The sequence below is a fragment of the Rhinatrema bivittatum genome, chromosome 5 (assembly GCF_901001135.1).
Source record: "Rhinatrema bivittatum chromosome 5, aRhiBiv1.1, whole genome shotgun sequence".
NCBI classification, from domain to species: Eukaryota; Metazoa; Chordata; class Amphibia; order Gymnophiona; family Rhinatrematidae; genus Rhinatrema; species Rhinatrema bivittatum.
In genome coordinates this window covers 112,421,569-112,444,942 of record NC_042619.1, presented here as the reverse complement: position 1 = coordinate 112,444,942, position 23,374 = coordinate 112,421,569, and positions in this window count along the sequence as shown.

The window sequence follows — 23,374 nt, the reverse complement described above, 5'->3', positions numbered from 1 at the left end:
ATATGTGTACATGATCCATTGAAACATCAAGCTAATTATAAATAGACACTTAAGTCAGTGTCACAATTCAATCCGAAAGGCATTAAAGTGTTAAAATAAAAAATATATTTTTGTTCCCATCTCAACAGCAAGTTGTCCAAATCACCTCCTCTCCAATTGATTAATGTTTTTTTAATTATGCAAAATCTAAAATCGTCAAAGAGGTGACCTTTTTCTATAGAGTGTGCAACCAGAGACTTGCCTTCACTGTGTCTTTTTATAGCACTCTTATGTTCAATTATTCTCCTATTAAATTGTCTGATAGTCTTCCCTACATACATTTTCTTGCAAGGGCAGATGGCGACATAGATCACTCCTGCGGTTTTGCAGTTTGTAGACTCCTGTAGCTTAAAAACTTTGCCTTTTGTGCCTATTGTAAGGGGAGATATGCAAATATGTTGGGCCGGCACAAGCCAAGTGGATTTTAAAAGCCACCTAAGTACGTGTGTCTCCCACTGCATGCCCAAATGAAACGTTCCCAAAAAGAGGCGGAGCATGGGCATGGTCTGGGTAGGGCATTGGCTTTCCTGGATTTCAACTTCAAATTTGCATTTAAATACTTATGTGCACAGGTGTGCGCCGGAGTCCCCTGCTGCATAACTTTACTTCTGCTATGGATGCCGTGTAAGTAATAAAATAAAGATAAATAGGCAGATCGGCAGGCTTTTAAGGGTCAGGGCTAACAGGGGAAAAGGAAGTCAATAAAACTATGGGAATTTGGAAGTCCTATTCCTTTCCTGGGGGAACTGTGAACCAGTTGGGAAAATTGATAATGGCATTGGTGCGCGTGCCTTTTAAAATCCCCCCACTTACATGGTAGAAGTGACATTTGCATGCATAGGTGCATGGTTAACTGAAAATTGCACTCACATGTGGGCACAGTCAGGCTATTTTATGTCATGTGCGCATATCTGCACATATGTTATAAAATGGCTGCATCCCTGGGTGCAGGCTAGAGCATATGCACACACGTGCGCCTGCACGCCTGTTTAAAAATTCCCGTTACTGAGATCAATTTTCAAATATCTGCTGAGTTGTAAAAATATCCAAATTTTCAGCTGAACCTGGCCAGCTTAAGTTTTTGGCAGAAAATTCCCCTAAATCAAGTTGGCCAAAATTTGGGGCTGGTTTCGCCCTGCTAAACTTAGCATTAACCAAAATGTCTTATGCCTGTCCTGAGAGCACCTCCCGAATCACTTCATTTTTGTTCACTAAAACTGGCAGTCTTGTGAATTTAGGGGCCAATTTAGCTGGTCAGTGGGGAACATTTTTTAAAAGTAGAGTTTTAATCAGATAACTAGCCAAGTTTGTCAGTTGAACCTTTCGAAAACTGACATCATAATGACTATTTTTAAATGTTTCCTTTTTTTCCAGCTAATCTAGAAATTACAAGGGCAGAAAAACCTTTTAGATCTGAAATATAAGATATAATATACCTGTAAAGAGATAGAAAATCTAAAAAGCGCCTCAGACAGGCCTAGTATTCTCTGTGTTGTATTTCCTTTCTTAAGTTTAGCCTTTCTTAAAAAGTTACACTCTGCAAAAAAAAAAAAAAAAAAATCATATAAAATGTTGGTCTTCTGTGAACCAAGAAAAGTTCAATAAAAGGTAGGATTAGAACCTAAGATTAGATGTACTAATAAGGAACATAACATTCTGTTTTAATATTGCTAGAATAAAAAGGGAACACATGTGGTCTCATTTACTAGTGCTAAATACAAATGTCACTCCTGGTAGTTCGTAGAGCCAGCATTTCTTTCACACTGTGCATGCTTAAAATTAGATGAGAAAATGCAGTGCCTGCTTTGAAATCACCACAGTAGGGATCTACTGCACAGCTTTTTTGATTTTGCCAAACTATTCTTCCCAAAAACATTTTAAGATGCAAAAATCAAATACATTTTGTATGTAATTAACACTTAATGAAGCCATGATTTCATTATTCAACCAATATACTATAGAGTTTCATACAATACATACCTTGATGGTGAGTAGTTTATTTTATTAATTGTATTTAGATTATATGTAAGCGGACTTTGATCTCAACAGACTCTGCTTCAATGAGTGATATCAGAGTACAGTAAGTGGGTTTCGAGAGGACATACACTCTCCAGTGGGAGATGTGTTAGGTTTAACAAAACAGTGCCCAGTGAGTGCAGAAGTAGTCCCAAGGATTAATATGCAGCTTGCAGTCTCCAAGACATCTCATGCATACACGGCTAGATGCCATGTCCAGCAACTCAGTTCCAGTGATGGCTTCCTCTCCACTACAGCCTTCTACTTCCTCCTCCAGAGCTCTACCGGCCCTGCCAGCCCCGCCTCATTTCAACGGTGGCTCCAAGCTGTGTAGAAGGTTTATTAACCAGTGCTATATGCAGTTTGCTCTTCAACCCTCCATCTTTCAAGATGAATTAACCAAGGTCACCTTCATCTTTTCTCGCCTAGAAGGGAAGGCGCTGGTGTGGGCTTCTCCCTTGTGGGAGCAATCAGACTCACTCCTATGGGAACTGTCTAGGTTCGTGACCGTGTTTCAGTGAACCTTTGATGATCCTGGGTGGCATGCCATGGCAAGTACTAGTCTACTACACCTGCGACAAGGCCAAAGAAACCTCTTCGACTATACCATTGAATTCCAGACTTTAGCATCTGAACATGCTTGGCAGGAGGACTGCCTGTGAGCTATCTACCTGGAAGGGCTCTCCCCGCAACTAAAGGATGAGTTGGCAGCTTGAGAGCTGCCTTCATCTCTCGAGGATCTTATCGATTTAAAAGGCCGAATTGACCACCTTCTCCAAGAGCATCACCGGGAGAATCAGATGCCCAAGAAATCCTCTCGGGTCTGTTCCCACTCACCACCTGCTACCAACCCTACTACTAGTAGGAATTCTGCTGTGGCTGAGACTGATGAACCCATGCAGTTGGGTCATGGGCACCTGTCCCCAGAAGAGCACCTCCGGCAGGGACAAACAGGCCTGTGTCTGTACTGTGGAGCACCTGGTCATCATCTACAGACTTGCTCAGTCCGTCCGGGCAACTTCCCGGCCTAAGTTCAGTTGGAGTCCTGAACTTGGGCGCAATGTCCCTGGCCCTTCAACTATCCATGCCTGTTGCTATTGTCTGGGACACGCGATCGTTTCCTGTCCTTGCTCTGGTGGACTCCGGAGTAGGTGGTAATTTTATTCTTAGAGACCAGGTTAAACTCTTGGGTATCAAAACCCGTCCTCTCAAGACTTCCTTGTGCATTGCTTCAATCTATGGAGAATTGTTACCCGGTCGAGTCTCCTTAACCACAGAGCTAGTTCGACTTCTTGCTGGTGCTCTCTACTCTGAAGAAATTGAACTGTTGGTTCTAGAGAAGTCCATTCACCCGGTAGTTCTGGGACTACCTTGGCTCCAATGTCTCTCTTCCCAATTCGATTGGGGGTCTCTCCAGTTGGCAGAATGGGGCTCCGACTGTCATCAGACTTGTCTTCAGAAAGGTGTGCTTCCCACCAGTGGTTCCTCTGGCGACCACTTCCTCAGGCCTACCTGCTCCCTATGCAGACTTTGAAGACGTGTTCTTGAAGCAGAAGGTGGACCTCCTTCCTCCTCTTCAGAAATTTCACTGTCCCATCGATCTTCTGCCTGGAACCACGCCCCCCCCCCCCCCAAGGGCGTACCATGAAGAGTCCTCCGGTGGGCACATGACTCTAAGTTTGCCAGTCACCCAGGGCGAGCGCGAACCTTAGCACTGCTTCAGCAGTTCTTCTGGTGGCCCACTATGGTCTCTGCTGCTATAGCGTACGTTGATTCCTGCAGCACCTGTGCTCAACAGAAACCTCTGGTCGGGCGACCTTGGGGTTTACTCTAGCCACTCCCAGCTCCCGAAGAACCATGGACACATCTTTCCATGGATTTCATCGTGGACTTACCACCATCTAAAGGCCACACGGTCATATGGGTTACAATTGACAGATTCTCCAAAATAGCCCATTTTGTTCCACTACCGGGCCTACCATCTGCACCCAAATTGGCATGCCTGTTCTTTCGACACATCTTCCGACTACACGGCTTACCCTAGGACATTGTTTCTGACAGAGGCCCACAATTCATCGCCAGATATTGGTGCGCCCTTTGTAAAATGTTTGGCATTAACATCAGTTTAACAACAACATACTATCCTCAAGCCAATGGACAAGCCGAGCTTACAAACTGTTCCTTGATGTCCTTTCTCCACGCATATATAAATGATTGTCAGGACAATTGGTCGGAGCTTCTTCCTTGGGCGGAGTTCTCCCATAACTCCCACATTGCTGCTGCCACAGGAACTTTGCCCTTTTCCATCGTTTACGTGAAACAACCGCTGCCAGTGCCTTCTCCTGCTGCACAAGCTACTGACGATGCCCCCAAGGCACTTTGGAACCAGATGCATCTTCGCTTATGCCAAGCCTCTTGCCGGACCAAGAGATCTGCTGACAGCCATCGACGCTTGGCCCCTGAGTTCCTTCTTGGCCAGAAAGTCTGGTTAAGCACCCATTATATTCGACTCACGATACCTTTTTAGAGGTATCGTGAGTCAAAAGAGGTTGAGTGATACCTCTGCACCAAGGTATATTGGACCCTTTCCAATCATTCATCGTGTCGGACCAGTAACCTACCAACTCCAGCTGCTGCCTATATTGGGAATCCACAATACGTTTCACATATCACTCCTAAAACCTGTGGTCCTATCTTGGCCTTCACGAAAGGCTCCTGCACCTCCTCCGCTGGTCGCGGAGACCGACATCACTTATAAGGTCCACGAAGTCCTTGATGTCCGCCATAGGGGCCGCAGGTGGGAATACCTCCTTTCTTGGGAGGGTTACGGCCCTGAAGAAAATTCGTGGGAGCCAGCCTGTAACATCCTGGATAAGAAACTCCTCCTCCAGTTTCATCGTGCTCATCTGGGCAAACCCAGACCTCCAAGGTGGGGGGTAGAAGGGGGTACTGTTACACGCGCCGGCCACAGCAGACCCGTGGCTCAGCAGATACATACAAGTTTAAAACTACTGCAAAAAATTAAATAGAAATAAATCAGTGCTGCATCTTTTCTTTTTAGGCAGAGATTCTAAAATGGTGAATGCACATAGGAAAATAAATTCTGAACTGAAACTATGGAGATCACATATGTTTATTTTTTTAAAATAAAAATCCAAAAGTGTTTAACTTTTATATCGTCTTGTTTAAATATAGTATTGATGCCTGCCTCATATATATTATTTCGTAAATTATATGTAACCAATTAATTTTCTGCTGTGTTGCCAACCAGAAAAAAAGCCATGCAAACTGGTTTCTCAAGTCAATCATTATTTAAGCAAACATCCACCAAAGTACACAAATATCACTCCTTACCCCCATCATTCTCTGATGAATAGTAGAAAAATTATTTCTTTAAGGTACACATATTGGACTGATATTATGACTTCCTGTTCAATTGAAATAAAAAATGGTGTTGATTTAAGCAATTGACAATGGTATCAGTAGAGTTGCATACTGATGAATGGATCTAAATTTACAAAGAATGAACAACTGGCAGGAGCCTGTTATTTCATTGAGCCTAGAGCAATTAGGAGCCAAGCTTTATCTAATCTTCTGCCAGTCATGGCTACATACAAAGTTAATGAATTGTGGTCTTTCAGTAAACAAAGGCTTAATTAAACAATGTTATATTTTCAGTTTAGCAGCTTCTCTGTCCTTTTTACTTTGATCAAGCAGTTCTAAAATAATTTGATTCTAGATAGTAGGCAGCATATTTTATAGTTGTATGATGGAAGGCAGTTACAGCACATAGAACTATTACCATTAACACTGGGGGGATTTAAGCAATTAACAAATAGATAGACAATGGTATCAGTAGAGTTGCATACTGATGAATGGATCAATGGTTAGGGCAGGGGCAGGGGCCAGAGGAAATGTTGCTTCCATGTGCTTGGGCAAGACATCATAATGGTGGGCATGAGGTGGCCTGCCCACATGGCAAAAAGTGAATGCAACTTTGTGAGGGAGGGTGATATACAGACCTTTAGGAAGGGGGGCAGCCTGGAAAAGTGATAAAAGGCAAGGTGTGCAGCCCTCTGTCTCTTTGCTCCAGAGTACTACAAGTATTCACAATATGAAGTAAGCAATTGTTTAATGTGATCATTTAATAATCCTGTGGCCAAGAAATTGATTCCAGTACACTTGCCTTCATCCTGCTTGATTTTGGTATGATATCACTTTCTGGGATAGAGTGGGATGCAGAAGCTTGGAAATTACATTTTAACAGGGGAATATGGAAAAAAACAGGTTCTTATGGCCTGGATTGGCCACTGTTGGAAACAGGATGCTGGGCTTGATGGACCCTTGGTCTGACCCAGTATGGCATGTTCTTATGTTCTTAAGGTTAAGGGGAACTGCCTCAGTCAGATGGACACTTGTGGTGTTAAGCTTTTTATTCCCATGAACACAGAAGAGGAGAAAATCATTTATAAATCACACCATTTGTGTCATTTCTATTTTGCCTACTTTTATTTATTTATTTATTTATTTTATTTATAAAACCACCCCTCCAACAGATGCTCTGGATGAGTATATAACAAAAAAAATACAAACTTTATTTAATACTGCATCCAATAATGGCTGCAAAATCCCAAAACCAACATAATAACAATAAATCACATCAGCAGGCAAATAAAATAATATATTCACAGAAAAAATAAAAATAAATAGACCAACAATAATTCAATAAAATAAAATAAAATACCTCTAAAAACAAAAACTGAGAGGATTGGCATAAATAAAAACAATCAGCATATAAGAAAGGAATCTCTCAAAATCAACCAAATGCAGTGGTTAATAGCCAGGCTTTATAGGATTTGCAGATAATCATTGATTGAGAGTAATTCCTTAAGTAATGAATTGTCCATGTTTATATGTGTTACTAGTTCTACTGTTTTTAGCACTGGCCTGCGTGCATATGAGATTTCAGAAGCTAAGTAGGATCTGGGTTGGCTCATACTTGGATGAGAAAAGTCTGTGTGTTGTGGGCAGCAGAAAACAATGCAGACCTCTATAGCAGGTGTTCTCAATTCAATCCTTGGGATACACCCAACCAGTCAGGTTTTCAGGATGTTCATAATTAATATGCACGAGAGAGTTGTTCTTGCTCTGCTTCATGCATATTCATTCTGGGTATCCTGAAAACCTGACTAGTTAGGTGTGTCCTGAGCTCTGGGTTGAGAACACCCTGCTTCACAAAAGATCACAAACACCACAGTGACTTTGTGATTGCTTAGCTCTTAGTACCCAAGAAAAGGATAGGACCAACTGTTCTCGGTGCTTTTCATTTGTTATGCTGTGTTTTTCTCTGTGTATGCTTACCATGTAGCTCCATGTGTAGAGAATCTAGGTCTTCATCAGGTAATGGGCTAGGGCAGTGTTTTTTAACTCAGTCCTCAGGACACACTTAGCCAGCCAGGTTTTCAAGATATCTGCAATGAATATGCACAAAATAGATTTATATACTGTGGAGGCAATACATGCAACTCTATCTCATGCATATTCATGGTGGATCTCTCCTGAAAATCTAACTGGCTACATGTTAGGGGTGTGCATTCATTTCCTACGTATTTGTAATCCGCAACGTATAGGGCCATATTCGTTGTATTCATGGGGAAGCGAAATGTATCGCGATTCCCCATGAATACAACGAATCTTCGCCAAATTATTTGGCCGTCTAAAGGAGCCAATTTAAACAAACCCCCCACCCTCCTGACCCCCCCGCCCCAAGACTTACCAAAACTCCCTGGTGGTCCAGCGGGGGGTCTGGGAACCATCTCCTGCACTCACACCCTCGGCTGCCGGTATTCAAAATGGTGCCGATAGCCTTTGACCTACTATATCACAGGGGCTACCGGTGCCATTGGTCAGCCCCTGACACATGGTAGGAGCACAAGATGGCACCGGCCATCCATTGCTCCTACCATGTGCACGGCGACGCACAATTATAAAATTGGCACATCCCTTTAAAAATTGACCCCATATGTTTTAAAATGCACCAACCACATGTAAGTATGCTTCTATTTATAAGAGGTTATTTGAGCACAGTTAGCGTGCACGTGTCTTCTATAGGACCTTGTTGGCTTATATGCGTATATATCAGCGAATTTCAAAATATGCCTGTGCGAGGCACATTCACGGTTTTGCAATTATTCCAACAGTTTGTCCAGTTAATGGTGAGGTCTTTCAGGTCTTTCTAGTTCTACAATGTCCATGGCCCCCAGTTGACCCAGACCCCTCACCCTTTCTTATAAGCCCTAAAACTCGAGATCTACAGACTTATAATATGAATAATAATGTTACTTAACTTATTGATTACTGCATGTGTCCAAAATAAATACAATGAATAACTTACTTCTGAAAAGCTGAAGTGATTTTTCAAAATCTGTAAAACTGTCATGGCTAGCATTTTGCTTCATAAAGTTAACGTTTTGGGGTCTGCAGGTCTGGCCCTGCAGACCCGGTTCCCTTAAAAGAAGAAGATCCTGTCATATTTAGCTGCAGGGAATATAGGACCAGAACACATAGCAAATCTGTCTTTAAAACACATTTTGCTGACTGTTGATTGCTTATCATGACTACTCCCATGTGGTCACACCACAAAATAATTTTTATTATTAACCTGAGATCACCACTTTGTCAATGCTACTACAAATGGGTATAGCGCTAGGATGTTAATATTCCTAGTTATTCCATCTGTAATCCAGACCTCAGGCCTAGGTCCATGCACCAGGAGCCCTGGCATTAAACTCTAACACCTTTGCCACACGATGCATCCAAATAGAGATTCAAGGCTCCATTGGGCTTGGAGTGCCAAGCAAAGGAATACTCTGTTGAATTCACTAAGAAATGTGCAGACTGCACAGGAGACAAATCATCATGCATCAGCCCTAAAACCCTGATGAAGTAATAATGTCTGTGCTACAGGCCAGCACTTGCTAATTTATGTATAAGTAAGCATTATGAAATGCAGATTTTGCCAACTACCTACCGAAAATATGCTTTTTAACTTACTTATCAGAAAACTGTTAGAATTTAATGTTACAAATTAGCAATGTTTTCTTCTCTCTAATATTTTTTTTTATGCTAGAATATGTGAGCACAAAATTCCACAGTGTAATAATTAAAGTGGCAACAGCATACAGAGCCTCTAAACTGGCTGCCTAGAAAACCCATCCAAACAAGCGGTAAGTAGTTCAAACCAACAAAATATAGTGTATTAAACAGGAGAGGCTCCCAAACACAGGAGATTAGAAGAATGTTTATACTGGTATCATGCAAGGTATTAATTGTCAAAAATTGATTAACCAATCTGACAAAAAAAGCACACAATTATAATCACGTACCAAGCTGTCTATTCATTATATCAAAATTTTTGTTTTTGTAACCTCCATCTCCTGGTAATGACTAACACTGATGGGGGCCATAAAGATCTTTGTAGTTCTTTCGGAGCTGGTTCAGATTTTTATTTCTCTCACACAGATTCTTTCACCTCAGGGTCGGATTCTTGTAGGGGAGGTGTCTCCTCCAGGGCCCTAGGTGGCAGGGGTGACACTGTTTTGTTTCCTTGGGAGAGGTATGCCTTTTCTGTCCCTCTTTTGGATATGAATGCCAAACAAATGACACCGAAGACTTTGGGAGGGTATCTAAAATTAACTTTACTGAAGGTGTTTTCTGAATTATAATTGGCACAATTCACATCAGTTCTTATCCCACATGTGGCTGGTACAGCTCTCACTCTATATCTGTGCAAGGGTCTCTTCATCTATTTCAGGGCAAGGGACACCCTCACCATCCAAGGTCTGGACAAATGAGGATCTCAAGGTGGCAGGGGCATCCTTGAGCGAGTGGAAAAAAAAACCCTTCCAAATGAATAGAAAAAAATTAATAATACAGTCTATGCACAGACTCCCAAATCTCTCTCTTCCTCCCAGAGGTGAAGTCTCCAAGTGAGGGTTTTCAGATGTTATTCAGTATTGGTCGTACAGTTCTCCAATGTCTTTCTCAATCTCTTACTTTATTGAATCCCATGGTGGAAGAGATCCACTGTGAACATGCAGCTCTCGATGTTTCTCCAATAGGGCAGGAAGAGCAGCAGAAAGACTCTTCCTCCCCAATATTCTAACCAAAAGTCTCTTTCCCAACGTAGTCAAAACACCAGAAGGTCCATGCAGTGGGTCACCACCATAATTCTGTCCTCCAAGATAGGTCTTTCCTATCCCTGGTCCCCCAGAGAAGTTTCCCCATGACCTCTGAACAGGCAAAATTCAGGGGTCTCGCAGACTTCTTACAAAGGGGGGTGGAGGGGGGTTCTTTACCTGAACCCCCCTCCACCCCCCAAAAAAACTATCAAACAGCCAAGGAGTGGGCTGTAAAGCATCTTCTCAATGTTGCCCAGGAACTGCAGATAGGTGGTGCCTGAGTCCAAGGGTAGTCCCAAAAATCAACAAGGGATAAAATCCAGTACTTCCTTCTATCTCCAAAACCAAATTGCCCTACCCCCAGAGCTGTTAGCTGGGTTTTTTTTTGGGGGGTTTTTTTAATTTTATTTTTCTAATTTTCATAATTCACAGCAAGTGTTAACTTACTTACAGAAAAAAAGAAATACAATATGTTTACATCTTTTATCCATTTACACACAGCTGAAACATTTCCCATTCAAAAATTACATATTGCATTTCAGCATAAAGAAGAAACAAAGGGTACCACCAGGAACAGAAATTTAAGGAAGTTTCAAAATAAACTTAATACATGCAAATTATGTTTAGTTAACGTAGCCAAAGGTACACACATTTTTGTTCCAAGTCTAAGGCTGAACTATGGAGGGAACTATTACCCTCCTTGCGTTGAGAAAGGATTTCAACTGTTCAGATATTGGAAAGCAAACATATCCTTAGCGGATTTTACGATACACTTACATGGGTATTTTAGAACATAAGAAAAACCCATTGCTATTACTTGAGATCTCATTACAAGGAATTCTCATCTCCTGTTTTGTGTAACAGGTGCATAATCAGGAAATACCCGTATTTGTGACCCACGAAACTAGTTTTGTATATTCTTAAAATACCGTTTCATTATTTCTGTAAGATCTTTTTCAGATATAAAGAAAACCATTAAAGTAGCAGTTTCATAGTATTCCATAGCTGAATCTTCTAGAAATCTTCTTAGATTCCCTTCAGTTACATTTGCCTGCAGGAAATTCCTATTTTTATTTTTATTCAACACAGGAAGATAATATAATTTATTAACTAAGGGGATTTCTCCCTCTTGAAATTTCAAAATTTCCACAAAGTATTTTTTTAATGTAGTATAAGGAAGTTCTCCGACTATTTTTGGAAAGTTTAAGAATGTTAAGTTTAAATGTCTGGAACAGTTTTCCAAAAATTCCAGCCTCCTTGAAACCATACTAATGTACTTTATTATCGTCACGATGCAATCCCTGGGTATTCTTTATTTTAACCTCAATTGTTCCCAGTCTTGGTTTTATTTCTTCTAGCTGGTTTTCACATACCCCCAATTTCTGTTCAACAATTTCCAAATTGTCCTGAAAGTTGCCTATCGAATTCACCAACGCCGCCATAATGTCTCAAATTGTGTCTAGAGTTATTTTATCTGGCTTTGAAGGCATTTTAAAATGGGGTTTCGGCAAAAACTCACCCGTTTTTAACACCGGAGATATTCCGGCCAGTTGGTTCTCCCTCTCAGAGGCCGTAGGCATACCTCCCAGGATTTCAGTGTCCTCAATCCGAATCGGAGTTGATACGGGGGGCACAGCCAAATTTTCTGCCCCTGATGTTCTTGAAGTTCCGGGGATTGCGGAATCCTGATTCGGTGCTTCGGCGTCTACCACCCTCAGACCTCCCTGTGCCGAGCCCGCAAAGACAACGTCATGTGTCTGCATCTCAGCTGCCTCCGGGTGGGAGGGGGAAAATGCAATTTCGGGATTCTGAGGAACTGGGGGGCTGAGAGTCACGTCTCCAGGAGAGGCCATCGCTTCCTCGGTGGGTCCCTCAATGGAGTTCGCTCCCCCGATTTCAGGTACCTTAGCAGACGCGAAGGTTGTTATTAAATGCTGAGTGGCTGTTAGCTCTGAATCCGAGGTATAGATACGGAGCTTGCCCTTTCGTTTTGAAGGCATCTTAGCAGAGGAAAAATTTGCAATATCGGAGCTCAGCGTTTACATGTCTGCCTACGCCGCCATCTTGTCCTGGTGTCCTCAGCTGTTTTTTTTATTTCCTTACAAGGGGATGGCCATCTCAGCACCTTTGACGGGAAAGGCTGTACTGAGTGATGTCTCCCCTTATTACTAACTTCGCTGTCCCTAGCTAAGGGGGTAATTTATTAAATCACATTAGGGTGTTATCTCAGGCATTAGGGCCCTAACGCTCACGATAACGCCATAATGCCCGCGATAAATAACACATTTTGAGATACATATGCAAATTTTAAAATTTATCCCAACTGGGAGGCATTAGGGCAGAGTAAATTAAAATGAGGGTGCCTAGGGTTGCGTGTGATAGCATAACACACGCTATCACAGGTTTTGTTTCAGGAGAGAGGGGGAGAGAGAGAGAGAGAGCCTTTGGGGAGGTACACATATTAGTCAAATATTTATACCATTAAGAAGGGCAACTAGGTTTTGGGGAGCAGTTTTACATGCACAGACAGGTATGAACAGCACAGTAGGCATCAGTGAAGATTTAATGTGATTTGGAAGGATGACAGGTACACAAAGATGAAATTTTTACATTGTACTCTCGACTTAGCTTGCTGACGTCAGCCTAGATATATTCCTGCAGTGACCTCGGCCATTCAGTATCTCTTCATCTCCTAGCAGATGGGAATTGTGCCTTCCTTATCAGGAACACAGTACTCTTTAGAAGAGGAAATTTTACCATTAAATTTTACCTATACATTGGAGAAAGATTGAGCTTTGCCCTCCTGCGGGTTCATGAATTTAAGAATAGATCAATTGACTTGAAACTCTGATTTGCTTGTTACGCGTGACGTCTGTAGCGCGGCCCTCTCACCTTTCTATACAGACTCCAGCCTCTGGTTCCTCCTTGCTAGCGGCAGTAGGCCGCCTGCTCCGACCTCGGGCCGCCCCTGGTGCCTCTGGCTCCACCACAGTTCCCAGCGACTCAGCTCAGGATGCCATTGCTCGTCGGGCCTCTCCGCGTGGCCCACGGAGACACGCCACTACCCGTGCTGCGCCCCTCCCTAGGCGCACGCATGCTTCACTGATCCTTTTGAAGGGCTCACAGCAGGAACCTGGCCGCGGCCGTGGATGATGATGTCAAACTCTTCAGTGTATTTAAGGTCAGGCCTCGCTCCATAGCGTTGCCTTTGCAACAGGTCTCCTCGCTACTCGAGTACTCGCTGCTAATAGAGAATCGTCTCTACGTTTTGTTTCTGACCCTCTTTGTTCCCAGTTCCTATTCTCCTCATTCCTGTCCTGTCTATGTTTTGGATTGACTGCACGGATATCGACTTTGCTTTGCCTGACTATGCTTCAGCCTATCTCCAGACCCAGACCTCTGCTACGCCTGACCATGCTACTGCCTATCTCCATACCTAGACCTCCGCTACGCCTGACTACGCTACTGCCTATCTCCAGACCCAGACCTCTGCTACACCTGACTACCCCGGCACCCAAAGGTTCAACCCACGGGAAATGAGGGCTGATATAGGTGAAGCTCCAGTGGTCTCTGCCTATCAGCCCACTCCACCTGCCAACGGTGGGGACCCGTAGGTCCCTACCTATGTGTTGCATCAACCCCACCTTGGCCCAAGGGTCCACCTCTGATGCAACATTGCTGAGCATGATTATCCTAAACAAGTCATCAAAGGTGCATATACATGCACCTGATGGGCTGACTGTGAGCTAATGGAATTCAAAAGGAAAATCATATTGTGCATGTGTTGCGGTCCCGGTCGCTAGGCTAGCGACCGGGTCCTTACCTTTCTGCTGCCTCCCCCGGGCTCGCCGCGATCTGCTGTTCCTGGGGCCTGTAGGACCGCATGGCAGCGTCTCTCTCCACGTGGAGACGCTGCCGAAGGCCGACTCTGACTCCTCCCACTGCCAGGCAACGCGCGCGCGCGCGAGGAGGGGGCTCTTAAAGGTCCAGCACCCGGAAGTGCTGAACCGCCCCGTTCCTGACGTCAGACGCTGGCTGGCTATTTAAACCAGCGTCTGACTTCCTTGCTTTGCCTTTGCAACGTGGTCGCTCCTTTGAGTGGTTAGTTGCCTTGATTCCAGTTCTGGTTCCTGCTTGTTCCAGCCGTGCCTTGCTTCTAGATCCGGTTCCAGCTTGTTCCAGCCATGCCTTGCTTCCAGCCCTGGTTCCTGCTTGTTCCAGCCGTGCCTTGCTTCCAGCTCCGGTTCCAGCTTGTTCCAGCCGTGCCTTGCTTCCAGTTCAGGTTCTGCTTGGTTCTGCTGTGCCTTGGTTCCAGCTCTGGTTACTGCTTGCTTTATACGTATCCTGACTCCAGCTCCGGTTCCCGATTCTCCTTGACTTCAGCCAGCCACGAACCTTGGTCTTCTTCATGATTCTCCTTTGTCTTCAGCCAGCCATGATCCTCGGACTTCCTCACGATTCTCCTTGTCTTCAGCCAGCCACGACCCTCGGACTTCCTCACGATTCTCCTTGTCTTCAGCCAGCCACAGACCTCGGACTCATTCACGATTCTCCTAAGTCCCAGCGACTCGGACCCCTACGGGCTCCTCCTGGGGTGGTCTCGGGTTTCCAGGGTGAAGACGTCATCAGTCCGCTCCAGCTGAGCTCCGCCTCCCGGCTTATTAACACCTGTGGACGTTGTCCACCTCAGCCGGCCCAAGGGTCCACTATTGACTTTCGTCACAACATAACAGTTTGCAAAGGCCATGGACTCGGCGGACTCCTCTCCTCTGCACGCCATCCCTGGCATGGCCCAAAGAATCCAGCAGCAACAGCAATGCCTGGAGGTCTTAGCTGCTACGGTGGATCGTCTAGCCAGTCGCTTGGACGCCAATCTTCCGCCGGTGGCACAACCTCCGCCTCTGCCGGCACCGCAAAACCCCGTGCAGACTCAGCTTCCAGCGCCTACTCGTTACTCCGGGGATGCCAGATCGTGCAGGGCGTTTTTGAATCAGTGCTTCATCCGCTTCACCTTGATACCGGGGCAGTTCCCGTCTGATGCCGTCAAGGTAGCATATATTTTGTCTCTGCTCGATGGGAGGGCTATGCTGTGGGCCTCTCCCATGTGGGAGAAGCAGGACGCCATGCTGCACAATTTGCAGGATTTCGTGACTCACTTCAAACAGACTTTTGATGAGCCAGCTCGTGCAACCACCGCTACCACTGAAATTCTACAGCTACGACAAGGATCCCGCTCTCTGGCGGAGTACGCTATTGAATTTCGTACTCTGGCGATGGAACTCGGCTGGCAGGATGACTGTTTGCGGGGTATTTTCCTGGAAGGCCTCGCAGGTCGTATCAAAGACGAGCTGATGGCTCGCGACCTTCCCCTCACCCTGAATGGGGTGATAGACTTGGCCGGGAGGATTGACCGGCGTTTGCAGCAGCGAGCTAAGGAGGGTCGAGTTCCTCGTCGGCCTGTTTCATTGGCGCCCTCCTTCTCCAGGTCTCTGACTGTACCTCACAAGACACCATCAGCCACCCACAGTTCCTCGGAGGAACCTATGCAGCTTGGACGGGCGCCTCTAACCGAGGAGGAGAAGAGACGACGCCGCACTCAGGGCCTGTGCTTATATTGCGGTACTAAGGGTCATTTCCTGGGTCAATGTCCTGCGAGACCGGGAAACGCTCAAGTCTAGGGAGAGATGAGGAGATTCCCCTAGGCTATGTTAATGCTACTCCTCAATGTACAGTTCCTATAACTTTGGAGTATCCAGGTGGCTCCTTTCAGACTCTAGCTTTTATTGATTCCGGAGCCGGAGGGAACTTTATCTGGAAAGAACTGGTACACCAACTAGGACTACCTACTAAGCGCCGGATACCTCCGTTACGGGTTACCTCTATCCGGGGAACCCCTTTACCTGGATCAATTTCTGAAACTACGATGCCTCTCACTTTATGGACGGGCGTGCTTCACACTGAGACAATCTCCTTTTTGCTACTTGAGAAATCGGTGCACCCTGTGGTCCTGGGACTCCCTTGGTTGCAACAACATGCTCCGGTGATCCATTGGGACTCTCTCCAAATTGCGCAATGGAGTCCTTACTGTTTCCAGAACTGCCTGGATCCCGTTCCTAGACCGGAGATATTACTCTCTCACTCAGCCCTGGAACTCTGCCTTACCAGGAATACGCTGACGTGTTCTCCAAACAAAAGGCTGAACTGCTTCCATGCCATCGGCCCTTTGACTGTGCCATTGATTTGCTACCAGGCTCCACTCCACCGCGGGGTAGGGTATACCCTCTTTCTCTGCCAGAAACCCATGCAATGTCAGACTACATTACGGAAAATCTTGCCAAGGGGTTCATTCGTCCTTCGCACTCCCCTGCAGGAGCAGGGTTCTTTTTTGTGTCCAAAAAAGATGGCTCCCTCCGGCCATGCATAGACTATCGAGGCCTGAATTCCATCACTAAGAAAGATCGCTATCCCTTGCCTCTGATCCCAGAACTGCTCGATAGACTTCAGGGGGCCAAGATCTTTACAAAACTGGATTTACGTGGGGCATACAATCTGGTTCGTATTCGTCCCGGTGACGAGTGGAAGACAGCGTTCAACACGCGAGATGGACATTACGAATACTTGGTAATGCCTTTCGGCTTATGTAATGCCCCTGCTGTCTTCCAGAATCTAATGAATGAGGTACTCCGGGAGATGCTTCATTCTTTCGTCATAGTGTACCTTGATGACGTCCTGATCTATTCCCAAGATCTCTCTTCTCATCGCCAACACGTCAAGCAGGTCTTACAGGCTCTAAGAGACAATCATCTATACGCTAAATTTGAAAAATGTCAATTTGAGCGCGAGTCGCTTCCGTTCTTGGGATACATCGTTTCCTCGTCCGGTTTCCAGATGGACCCAGAGAAGGTGGCAGCCATTGTCAATTGGCTTCGCCCGTCTGGCCTGAAGGCGCTACAGCGATTCCTTGGATTCACCAACTTTTACAGGCATTTTATACCACATTACTCCCAGAAGGTAGCTCCTCTCACGGCGCTTACTCGCAAAGGGGTTAACGCTCACGATTGGTCCACTACCGCCTCTGCTGCCTTTGAAGACTTAAAACAAGCATTCCTAGCCGCTTCCTGCCTACGACACCCAGATCCACAACGACCCTTCATCCTGGAGGTCGATGCCTCGAATCTGGCTGTCGGAGCGGTGCTCAGTCAACACGATACTTCTGGCAAATTGATGCCATGTTCTTACTTCTCTAAAAAGTTTTCGCCTGCTGAATGCAACTACGGCATCGGAGACAAAGAACTCCTAGCCATCAAGTTAGCCTTCGAGGAGTGGAGGCAATGGCTGGAGGGGGCTAATCATCCGGTGACAGTGTACACCGACCACAAAAATTTATTGTACTTAGCCCAAGCTCAACGACTAAACTCGCAGCAAGCAAGATGGTCACTCTTCTTCAGTCGTTTCAATTTCATCCTCAAGTTTCGACCAGCAGATAAGAACATTCGAGCCGATGCTCTATCTCGTACCTTTCAGCCGGAAGAAGAGGACGACTCTCCAAGAACCATCCTGGATCCTGCCTGTGTTCAACTAACTACCACTTCCATTGGTTCCCCAAGTAAGACTGCGGTTCCTAAAAGGCTTCAGAGGAAAGTCTTGTCTTGGGGCCACGACTCGTTGATCGGGGGGCATGCTGGTAGACTAAGAACATTGGATCTTATAAATCGTTTCTATTGGTGGCCTGGTCTTCGACGTGATGTTTCCCTTTACGTGAATTCTTGCCCCACTTGCGCCCTGCAGAAACCGCTTAATGGCCCTCCGAGAGGTTTACTACAACCGTTACCTGTACCCACGGAACCCTGGACACATATCGCCACAGATTTTTTGGTGGAACTCCCGCCTTCGCAAGGCAAGACTGTGGTATGGGTCACGGTGGACCGCTTCTCTAAAATGGCTCACTTTGTGCCTTTGCCCAAATTACCTTCCGCCACAGAACTGGCTTCTCTGTTCACACACCATGTATTCCGTATTCATGGTCTGCCTCAGGACATTGTATCTGACAGAGGTCCTCAGTTCACAGCCAGGTATTGGAAAGCCTTATGCAAAAAATTTAAGATCCAGCTGAGTTTCTCCTCCGCTTTCCACCCGCAAAGTAATGGGCAAACCGAACGCATGAATCGTTCATTAAAGTTGTTCCTACGAGCGTTCCTTAACCACAAACAAGATAATTGGGTGGAGCTTTTACCTTGGGCAGAATTCGCCTATAATAATCAAATACATACGGCGACTGGGAAATCGCCTTTTCAAATTGTGTATGGTAAACAGCTCAAACCACCGTTACCTCTACCAGTACCAACCTTCTCACCAGCTGCTCAGTTGTCCGCGGACCAATTGAGTAAACTTTGGTCCTCTACTCAACACCGACTTCAGAAAGTCGCACGCACTGCTAAACGCTACTACGATTGACACCGAAAACCTGCATTCGCTTTCCTCCCAGGCGATCGAGTGTGGATTAGTACAAAGAACATTCATTTGAGGCAACCTTCCAAGAAACTCTCACCCAAGTTCTGTGGTCCTTTCCGCGTAGCGGAGAGGGTAGGACTGGTCTCTTACCGTCTACGACTCCCAACCACTTTACGCATTCATGATGTCTTTTACGTCTCTCTCTTAAAACCAGTAATTCTTTCCAGATTTCACCCCAGGCCTCTTGAGGACGCTTCCACCACTACGGATGAGGATCCTACGTTTCAGGTACGAGAGGTTAGGGATGTGAATCGTGTCCTCGATCGTCTTAACGATCGATTTCGGCTGGGAGGGGGAGGGAATCGTATTGTTGCCGTTTGGGGGGGTAAAATATCGTGAAAAATCGTGAAAAATCGAAAAATCGCAAAACCGGCACATTAAAACCCCCTAAAACCCACCCCCGACCCTTTAAATTAAATCCCCCACCCTCCCGAACCCCCCCCAAATGACTTAAATAACCTGCGGGTCCAGCGGCGGTCCGGAACGGCAGCGGTCCGGAACGGGCTCCTGCTCCTGAATCTTGTTGTCTTCAGCCGGCGCCATTTTCCAAAATGGCGCCGAAAAATGGCGGCGGCCATAGACGAACACGATTGGACGGCAGGAGGTCCTTCCGGACCCCCGCTGGACTTTTGGCAAGTCTCGTGGGGGTCAGGAGGCCCCCCACAAGCTGGCCAAAAGTTCCTGGAGGTCCAGCGGGGGTCAGGGAGCGATTTCCCGCCGCGAATCGTTTTCGTACGGAAAATGGCGCCGGCAGGAGATTGACTGCAGGAGGTTGTTCGCTGAACGACCTCCTGCAGTCGATCTCCTGCCGGCGCCATTTTCCGTACGAAAACGATTCGCGGCGGGAAATCGCTCCCTGACCCCCGCTGGACCTCCAGGAACTTTTGGCCAGCTTGTGGGGGGCCTCCTGACCCCCACGAGACTTGCCAAAAGTCCAGCGGGGGTCCGGAAGGACCTCCTGCCGTCCAATCGTGTTCGTCTATGGCCGCCGCCATTTTTCGGCGCCATTTTGGAAAATGGCGCCGGCTGAAGACAACAAGATTCAGGAGCAGGAGCCCGTTCCGGACCGCTGCCGTTCCGGACCGCCGCTGGACCCGCAGGTTATTTAAGTCATTTGGGGGGGGTTCGGGAGGGTGGGGGATTTAATTTAAAGGGTCAGGGGTGGGTTTTAGGGGGTTTTAGTGTGCCGGCTCACGATTCTAACGATTTATAACGATAAATCGTTAGAATCTCTATTGTATTGTGTTCCATAACGGTTTAAGACGATATTAAAATTATCGGACGATAATTTTAATCGTCCTAAAACGATTCACATCCCTACGAGAGGTCCTGGATGCTCGTTTCGCCAACAGATGTTGGGAATATTTGCTGGCCTGGGAAGGTTGTGGAGACGAAGACAATACGTGGGAGCCTGCCCGCAACATCTTGGACAAGACTCTTCTGCAGCAATATCATCTGGACCATCCTGACAGGCCAAGTCCTCTGAAGAGGGGGCGTAAAGGAGGGGGTACTGTTGCGGTCCCGGTCGCTAGGCTAGCGACCGGGTCCTTACCTTTCTGCTGCCTCCCCCGGGCTCGCCGCGATCCGCTGTTCCTGGGGCCTGTAGGGCCGCATGGCAGCGTCTCTCTCCACGTGGAGACGCTGCCGAAGGCCGACTCTGACTCCTCCCACTGCCAGGCAACGCGCGCGCGCGAGGAGGGGGCTCTTAAAGGTCCAGCACCCGGAAGTGCTGAACCGCCCCGTTCCTGACGTCAGACGTCGGCTGGCTATTTAAACCAGCATCTGACTTCCTTGCTTTGCCTTTGCAACGTGGTCGCTCCTTTGAGTGGTTAGTTGCCTTGATTCCAGTTCTGGTTCCTGCTTGTTCCAGCCGTGCCTTGCTTCTAGCTCTGGTTCCAGCTTGTTCCAGCCATGCCTTGCTTCCAGCTCCGGTTCCTGCTTGTTCCAGCCGTGCCTTGCTTCCAGCTCCGGTTCCTGCTTGTTCCAGCCGTGCCTTGCTTCCAGTTCAGGTTCTGCTTGGTTCTGCTGTGCCTTGGTTCCAGCTCTGGTTCCTGCTTGCTTTATACGTATCCTGACTCCAGCTCCGGTTCCCGATTCTCCTTGACTTCAGCCAGCCACGAACCTTGGTCTTCTTCACAATTCTCCTTTGTCTTCAGCCAGCCACGATCCTCGGACTTCCTCACGATTCTCCTTGTCTTCAGCCAGCCACGACCCTCGGACTTCCTCACGATTCTCCTTGTCTTCAGCCAGCCACGACCCTCGGACTTCCTCACGATTCTCCTTGTCTTCAGCCAGCCACAGACCTCGGACTCATTCACGATTCTCCTAAGTCCCAGCGACTCGGACCCCTACGGGCTCCTCCTGGGGGGGTCTCGGGTTTCCAGGGTGAAGACGTCATCAGTCCGCTCCAGCTGAGCTCCGCCTCCCGGCTTATTAACACCTGTGGACGTTGTCCACCTCAGCCGGCCCAAGGGTCCACTATTGACTTTTGTCACAACATAACAGCATGCTCTTTCTTTTTTCATTGGAAATTCATTTGGTTCAACATAGCATTCATAAACATTGGCATATTTTGCAACTTTAATTGTGTATTTGATCAACTGCCTGTTTTTGCATTAAAATGTGCTAGCAAAATTAGAGATCAAATAGTACACTCATGTACTCAGTTACCATGTAGTAAGAATTCCTCTAGTATGACATGTTTAGGACATCACTCCTGTGGTGTTTGCACTGTATACGTACAGTCATGTAATGGAGATACTGCACATCTACCTTGTCTGTGCTCTTACAAATTAAAGGTCACAAATTTATGTTCCACCATTGGGGTGGTTTATATCATTTGGTGTACAATGAACATGTAATCTCTTTTTTGTAGGAAAGACCAAGAGACTTATCCATGCAAGTATGGAGCCCCCTCGGCGACTACGATCGATTACTCAACAATTTGTAAATATTTGATACAGTTACCCAGTTACTGTCTGCTTTATTTTCCTCTTCCCAGTTATGGCACCCCTGTTCATTGTAACTTATTTCTTTTCTATACCATGTTAATAGTTAGTTAGGTTTCAACCCTGTTATTTGTAAACCGACATGATATGATATCTATCATGATTGCCGGTATAAAAAAGCACTAAATAAATAAATAATTGAACATCAACATTGTATTGTATGTAACACACTTGAAGCCCCTATAGTTGAGCACGCAATACAGCCTAACATTCTTTTGAATATTTACTTTTTTCACTACTATATAAACCTTCTGTTAACATTAGGGGTGGTGATCTTGATTTGCGTCTTCTTCATTATGAGAATTGCATCTATAACTTGAATACTATCATACCTCATGGACTAAATAAAGATATCAATTGGATTTTTTTTTAACAAACTGTCCAATTGCATTGGGATAACAGTTTTTTAAATATTCTTGAGAGTATTTTTATATTTGCTCTTTTAAACCCATATGATAAGTTGATTGTTTTTGGGGATCCTTCAAAATATTTTTGTAAATGACTCAGTTGTGAAACCAATTGTATGCATATGATTTGCTCTTTCCATACAGAAATAATAATGGGATTGGATATACCTGATTGCGCTTTGATTAGTTCTTTATACAGTCAATGATTCTCTTAAAATTTTCAAGTCTGATCTCATTTTTTGGTTTACTCTATCAAGACATGCATCCATTTTGAATCGGTGAAGTTGTTTTTGGATTTATTTTCATAGCTTAGATGGAGATTTTTTAAAATATTTGTTGAATATTTTATTTATTTTACTTTTGTTCTTACAGTGCAATTATTTTGTGACCCCTGAAATGGGCTGTTTGCCAAAATACTGATGGTATTGGGACTCCAATCCAATGTCTTCTTATTGTATCCAAAATCACTGTCATTAGCAGGCTTTAACATCTTTTGTGTATTACGATATTACTGATATCTTCATATCTTTTTTGAGAAATGCAGCTGGATACCAGTTTTTTTGCCTGAAGTTAAGTAGTTGAAGTCATATTTTTATTGAAAAGGACTTTATTCGAGTGATAGCACTTCTGAGAGACATTCTATTTGCATTCAAAAAACAAACATTTTATATAACGAATATACAGCTTGGTATATTATAATTGTGCACTATTTTGTCATATTGGTTCATCAATTTTTGACAATAATCAGTACCTTGTATGATACCAATATAAGAATTCTTTTAATCTCCTGTATTTCTTGGGCCTCTGTTTATTCAGTATATTATATTTTAAGCTACTATCATGATTCTGAGTTCTGGGGCAGTATTTCCAGAAGCTTGAGAGCCTCCAAGGATTAACACTGTGTTGGATAAACATGTTCTTGTTAAACAGGTTGTGCAGCTCAGCTTTCTGGCTCCCTGTCAGGAATACGGCGGTCTGATCAACCGCCTACATGCCAGGGACAGGGTGAGTCCGACTGGGTAGTAGCAACTGTTGATACATAACATGGGGGGATAGTGATCAATCAATTCTCTCTCGCACGCACACTTGTTTATGGCACGGTATAAAAGAGCAGGACTTTTCAGTGTCCGGCGGGAGTAGGAGATATTGCCTCTATAGACGTATAGTGTGCTGGACACTGAAAACCCCCTTCTCGCCTTTGCTGACCTGACAA